Raw genomic sequence first — 6865 nt, 5'->3', positions numbered from 1 at the left:
CTACTATTATTATTGTACCCATTTTACTGAAGAGGAACCAGAGAAGCTAAGTAGCTTGCCCAGGCTTACAATGGCAGTGAGCTTTTGAGCTGGAATACGTCCCCAGGTGTTCTGGCTCCAGACAGGGGATAGAATTACGTATGTATCAGGGAAGGATGGGTGCTGGGTGGGTGAGGGATCCCTGGGTTTCTGAGAGAGCCTCAGTTACCCATGTTGTTGTTATGTGAAGACAGCCTTAAAGTATGTGTGCGGGTGTGTTATGATACATGCATGTTTATTTGCTACAATAGCTAAGCCATTGGACTGAGGTGGCTCCAATGCCTTGGTAGCTTACGTAAGCAAACCACAACCTAAGAATCAACGCACTCGAATCTGAGAAAATACGACTTAAGTACCACCAGTAAGAAATAGCCAGCTAGGCTTTCCCAAACAAGGCAACTGCTTAAGCTATCGCCAGTCAAATAATTGCTTCGCTTTGCTTTGCTTCTGCATCATCTCCGTAAAATCCTCTCCCCTTCCTCCTGTTGGTGGAGCGCTCCTAACCACTGTTAATCTGGTGCTGTTCAGTTTGAATGGATATATGCTCAAAGAAACTCTTGAAAACTTTAGCGTGCCTCGGTTTACCTTTAAACAATATGCACTCATCTCTGCATTGTAAACATTATGTAAGGTATGCAAAAAACTGTTACTTGCAGTTATGTCTAGGGAATAGGGGAGAGGAGGGAAACTTACTTTTCTCTACGTATTCTTCTATATTGTTTACATTTTAAAATGTAACAAGTATTTTTTATAATAAACAATAATTTTTATAATAAAAATCTGGTAAGATATTAATTCTTTAAGAGATTCAAAATAATTTTTACTTCTACACACCAGGAAGGCAACTGAGTTTGTGTTCTATGTTCTGGGTACAATTGTTCCGTGGTGCGTTGGAGGGAGTGGGTACAGTTTCTTTCTGTTTCAGGAACTCCACCAAAGACAACCTACAGGTGGTGTTTGTGAGACACGCTGGGACCTGGGACTCTTTGCTGCAGTGCTTGCCCCTGGACACACCTCTCCTTGAGCTACAAGATACAAGGAAACTATATGGGACTAAAAATAACTGCATGCATGCACAGTTAGGGCAAATTCTGGGCAAAAGATATAAAGAGACCAAAAAACCAAACTGCCACTTTTGAAGAGCCCCAGAGCAAAAGCAGGGGGTCGGGAGCAAAAGCAGGGTACTGCGCGTGCCCCCTGCACTCAACGCCACCTAAGGGGTGGGCAGACCACCTCAGCCAACCCCTCCAGCCAGATGCCTGGACACACCCCTACCCTCAGCCCATTAAGGAACAAGCTCGTCCCCCCCCCCTCCCTCAGGGAGCGAGCAAGCAAGGCGAGCAAGCCAGGGACCCTGTTGTTTGTTCTCGCTGCCCCCCTGCTGCAGCAGGGGCCCCAGTAAAGCCTTGCCTGAATTTCTTGTCTGGCCTCTAGTCAATTTCTATTGATTAAGGAGGCCGAGAACCCCGGTCGGTAACATTTGGTTGGGAAGCGGGAGCTAATAGGGAGAGGCGGGGACCCTGACTTTGCAAGCTGGAGACTGCGCCGGGGTGGGGTGCAGGGGCAACTTCCCCGGGCTTGGGAAGGGGATGCCGAGCTGTGGATGCCAGGAGTGGTGGAGACCGCTCATGGTGTCCAGATGCAGCAGGGCTGAGGGCTGCCTGCTGAGACCCCAGACAATAGCTCTGTGGGGTTGGAGGCAGCCGTGAGATTTCAGGGACCGACCTGTGGTCAGTTTGCGGACCTCTCTGCCGGGCATCAGCACCTGTCCTACGGGAAGGGCAAGGTCACCAGGAATGTCATGTAGCAGAAGGACGACAATGACCACCGTGGTCTGTGGACTGAGCCCCCGGCGGCTGCTCTCAGGGTTCTCCTCCAACCTGAGGAGGGCAAGTGCCGGAAAGAGGTCGAAGTCCCTCTACCCGGAAGTCAGATGAAATTTGACCTGGAAAAACGAAGTAGGTGTCATTTCTTTTTTTTTTTTTCTTTTATTTCTTTTATTTATTTATTTTTGGCTGCATTGGGTCTTCATTGCTGTGCGTGGGCTTTCTCTAGTTGCAGTGAGCAGGGGCTACTCTTCGTTGTGGTGCGCGGGCTTCTCATTGCAGTGGCTTCTCTTGTTGCAGAGCACGGGCTCTAGGCGCACGGGCTTCAGTAGTTGTGGCTCGCGGGCTCTAGAGCGCAGGCTCAGTAGTTGTGGCACACGGGCTTAGTTGCTCCGCGGCATGTGGGATCTTCCCGGACCAGGGCTTGAACCCATGTCCCCTGCATTGGCAGGCAGATTCCTAACCACTGCACCACCAGGGAAGCCCCAGGTGTCATTTCTTACACTGATTTGAAAGAGAGAGAGAGAGAGAGAGATTGCCGTTTGTGGGGTTTCTTTATTTTTACTGAATTCGCAAATACAACTTAGTTAGACTTTGAGGAAAAGGTAAGCAAATTAGATGAAGTGGCCCCAAGAACCTAGGATGAGCCACCAAATCAGGGGGAGAGGAAAGGAGAAGGGGAAGCGCCTCTCTTAAAGGGGTTTCAGAACCAGTGGGCAATGCAGGTGTGGGGTTTTCAGATTTCATCCTGCTTAGAAGGCAGAGGAGAGCCTCCTGTGGGCTTTTCAGCTGGGCAAGGCAGGATCCCAGGCTTAGGCGGGGAGAGGAGCAAGGCTGCGTCGGGAGAAGGCTGAGCTGAGCTGAGAGGCTCTTCACAGCCCATTCAACCAGATCCGCGGCCTTGGTGGGACAGCGGAGAAAGGCTTCCATGCTACAGCCAAGCTTGAAAGCTACTGGCACTTTGGATGCCCATCCTCCACCAGCGTGACGTGCCAAGTACCGCTCTAGGCTTCAGGGACACAGGGAACAACGGATCATCATTACCTACAGAACGACAAATCACAGTGGCAGGTAAGTTCTATGAAGACAAGTAAAGGGGGGTCAGGAGTGACGTGGAGGGGGGAGGCTGCTCCTTTAGAAAGAGCCACGGAGGAGTCTTCTCTGGGGAGCTGTCTGAGCCAAGAGCAAAAGACGTGAGGAAGTGACCCCCACAGAGATCTGGGGCCAGGTTTCCAGGCAGAGGAAACAGCAGATGCAGAAGCCCGGACAGAATCGTGCTTGGCACTTTCACAGACCAGCAAGAGGCCAGTGTGGCTGGAGCGTAAGGAAGGGGGAGCGGCTGGGTGGTCGGGGAGGGGCCTGAACACATGGAGACTCTGGGGCCTGGTCTACACCATGAGGTGGAGCCACAGGAAGGTTGACAGAAATAACATGATCTGACATCCTCGTTGGACAAGAGCCTTTCTTCTCTGGGGAGAATGGACCATGGAGTGAGGAGTGGAGTAGGGAGGTCCATGAGGCCATTGCCCAATGCTGCATCTGGAAGAGCATGAAGGTGGCTTGATGGGAAGGTGAGGGGTATGGGAGGGGAGAGGGGATGACAGGATGTAACGCCGGATCCCATGCGGGATATGAGGGACATGGAAGCATTGGGGCTGGACCCAAGGCTACCAGGATAAGAACCCTGGAGGGGAAGACTGGGAATGGGGTAGCCAGACTTCTGGGCTAGTTCATGTTAGATTTGAGAACCAGGCCATGGGTCCATGAGCCTGGATTCAGAGGAGAGTCCAAGGGCGGAGTTTCATATCCAAGAACTTCACCAGACATATGGCATTTGTGTTATAACCATGCACCAGCTGAGATCACCCAAGAAGAGAGTGTAGAGAAGAGGGCTGAGAACTGAGTCCTGGTGAAATCCCAAGCTTAGAGTTTAGGAAGAGAGAAGGATCCAGCAAGAGGGCTGAATAGGAGCAGCCAGTGAGGGGGGAGCATCAGGAGAGCCTGGGGGTCGGGGTAGCCAAACCAAGAAAGGGTTTCCAGAGGCGGGAGCAAGCAACCAATCAAATCTACTGAGAACAGAGGAAGAAGTACACAGAGAATGAGCTGTTGGATTTTCCAGTTGGGGTCAAGGGTGACCTCAACAAAAGCCTATTTAATGGGTGAACAAAAGCCTGACTGAAGTGAGTTGAACCGAATGGGAGGGAGGGGGTGGAGACAATGAATAGAGTCCTCTAGGAGTTTCGCTGGAGAGTGGCTCTGAGGAAGGTTTCTATAGCTGGAGGGCAATGTGGGGTCATGGAAGGGTCTTTGTCTTTGACATTGGAAAGATGTCAGCGTGTCATGTGTTGATGAGAATGCCCCACTGTGGAGGGAGAGGTCTACAGTGGGCACAGGAGTGGGAGGAGGAACGATGGCTGGAACAAAGTCCAGCTGTGGACAAAAGATGGCGGCGACTCCACACACAGCGGGTGCTCCCCTTTCACGGGAGCTGGGACAGGACGATCTCAAGGCAGGAAGACAGCAGAGATGATGGGTCCATGTGTATGTGGATGGATGGCGCTGGCAGTGGGAGCCCGGGAGGTTCTCTTCTGGTTGCTTTTCTTTTTTTTTTTTTTAATTTTTGTATTTATTTATGGCTGTGTTGGGTCTTCGTTTCTGTGCGAGGGCTCTCTCTAGTTGCGGCAAGCGGGGGCCACTCTTCATCGCGGTGCGCGGGCCCCTCACTATCGCGGCCTCTCTTGTTGCGGAGCACAGGCTCCAGACGCGCAGGCTCAGTAGTTGTGGCTCACGGGCCTAGTTGCTCCGCGGCATGTGGGATCTTCCCAGACCAGGGCTCGAACCCGTGTCCCCTGCATTGGCAGGCAGATTCCCAACCACTGTGCCACCAGGGAAGCCCCTGGTTGCTTTTCTTGGTGTAATAAATGCAAAATCATCTTCTCAGGCTAGGGAGAGGGAGAAGGCATTGGGATTTTGAGAAGAGAGAAGGTGTGAATTTGTTCTCTAGGACAGAGAGAGCATGAATAGACAAGGGAAATCAAGTACTGGGAGCCCACAGGAAGTGTGTGGTCATACATTTAAAGCAAGACATGTCGGATTGGTTGCGTGTGTTTCTACAGCCATGTTTAGCTGCTACGGTCCAGGCCTGATGTGGGCAAGGGATGGGATATAGCTAGTGCTGGAATGTGGGGTGCAGGTCTGATGAAATGGGGGGGGGTCTAGAGAGATCAGGATGAAAGGTCGTGAAACCCCTCACTCCCTCCTTCCAGCTTGAGCAGCCTGAGAAACAGGAGGCAGGTCGATGGGTCAGAAATTGTTGGAGTGGAGATATTTGAGTGAAAGATAAGAGTAGGGATTCAGGGAGTGGAGCTCTTGGGCCAGTTTAGGTCCTGCTTGAGTTTGGGGTGAGCTGTGGGTGAGTGGGCATCTTATCTGGAGCAGGTGACTCTAGACAGTCCCTTGAAGCCTGTCAGACAAGGGGAGGCCAAGAACTTTCCACGAGATGTTCCACTTTGAGTTTAAGAAGAGCTCACCTTATTTTATGGTACTGTAAGTCCTACAATATGACATCATACAGATGGTCCACGCTGAGCCCCATCATGTGCTGGCACTGTTCTGAGTTTACACGTATTAAATCATGGACTCTTTTTTTTCGTTTTTCTTTTTTCTTTTTTTTTTTTTTAGATTCTTTTCCCATATAGGCCATCACAGATTATTGAGTAGAGTTCCCCGTGGTATACAGTAGGCTCTTATTAGTTATCTATTTTACATATAGTAGTGTGTATATGTCAGTCCCAATCTCCCAATTTATCCCTACCCCCCATCCCCTTTAACCATAAGTTTGTTTTCTACATCCGTGACTCTACTTACGTTTTGTAAATAAGTTCATTTGTACCCTTTTTTTTTTACACTGTTGGTGGGAATGTAAATTGGTACAACCACTATGGAGAACAGTATGGAGGTTCCTTAAAAAAACTAAAAATAGAACTACCATGTGACCCAGCAATCCCACTCCTGGCATATACCTGGAGAAAACCATAATTCAAAAAGATACATGCACCCCAATGTTCATTGCAGCTCTATTTACAATAGCCAAGACATGGAAACAACCTAAATGTCCATCAACAGATGAACGGGTAAAGATGTGGTACATATATGCAATGGAATATTACTGAGCAATAAAAAAATAACAAAATAATGCCATTTAAATCATGGACTGTTTATAACAACCTTAGGAGTCCTTGTCCCCATGTTACAGTTGAGAAAACTGGTAGAGATGAGTTAGCCTTTCCCATGGGTTAATTCTTATGTACAAGCCATGATCATTGTTTGCTTGAAGTAGTTTGATAACATTGATGCAGCACAAGCCTTTTCCCTGTGGGTAGGAGAAAGGGGGAGGTTGTTTGTTTTGGGGAAAATTGTACCAAGGACATAAGGATGCTGTGCTTTGGAAAATACCACATCTTTCTTAGTATTTTCATACATTTTAAGAAATGTCCTTTTTGTTGACCTTAGGATTAGTGAAGCTGATTTTGAATATATCAGCTTGACAAGGCAATAGTTTCCAAGGAGGGCAGGGAACAGCCCCTAGGGGACGTCTCAGAAATGAGTCAGAATTTTTTGGTCACTTCACTGACTAGATGGGGAGAGGAGTCCAGATGGCACCCATGGGTGGAGTTGAGGAACGTAGGACTTTCCTGTAGCTGTAAAACCTGCTTAAATTTAAGCATAAATTTTTGTCCAGTTTGAAGTGAATTTTTCTAGGACTACAACAAATTTTCTAGAAGGTCAATTCTCTTTAAAATCGAGGGAAGATTGTACTTTGTTTTGATTGGAATTTTGCCTAATTGTTCACCATTTTAGAAAATCATCACTCTGCCCATAATATTTCAGTTACCATGGCAACATACCTATTAGTCAATATTAATATCTGTGTAATTGCAGTGATTCTACTTGTGTATAGACAAATATATTTACTTAGCTCTTATTTTCAAATGTTAGAA

This window comes from Balaenoptera ricei, chromosome 13 (assembly GCF_028023285.1).
Source record: "Balaenoptera ricei isolate mBalRic1 chromosome 13, mBalRic1.hap2, whole genome shotgun sequence".
In the NCBI taxonomy this organism is placed as follows: Eukaryota; Metazoa; Chordata; class Mammalia; order Artiodactyla; family Balaenopteridae; genus Balaenoptera; species Balaenoptera ricei.
Note: the sequence above shows the minus strand (reverse complement) of the source record.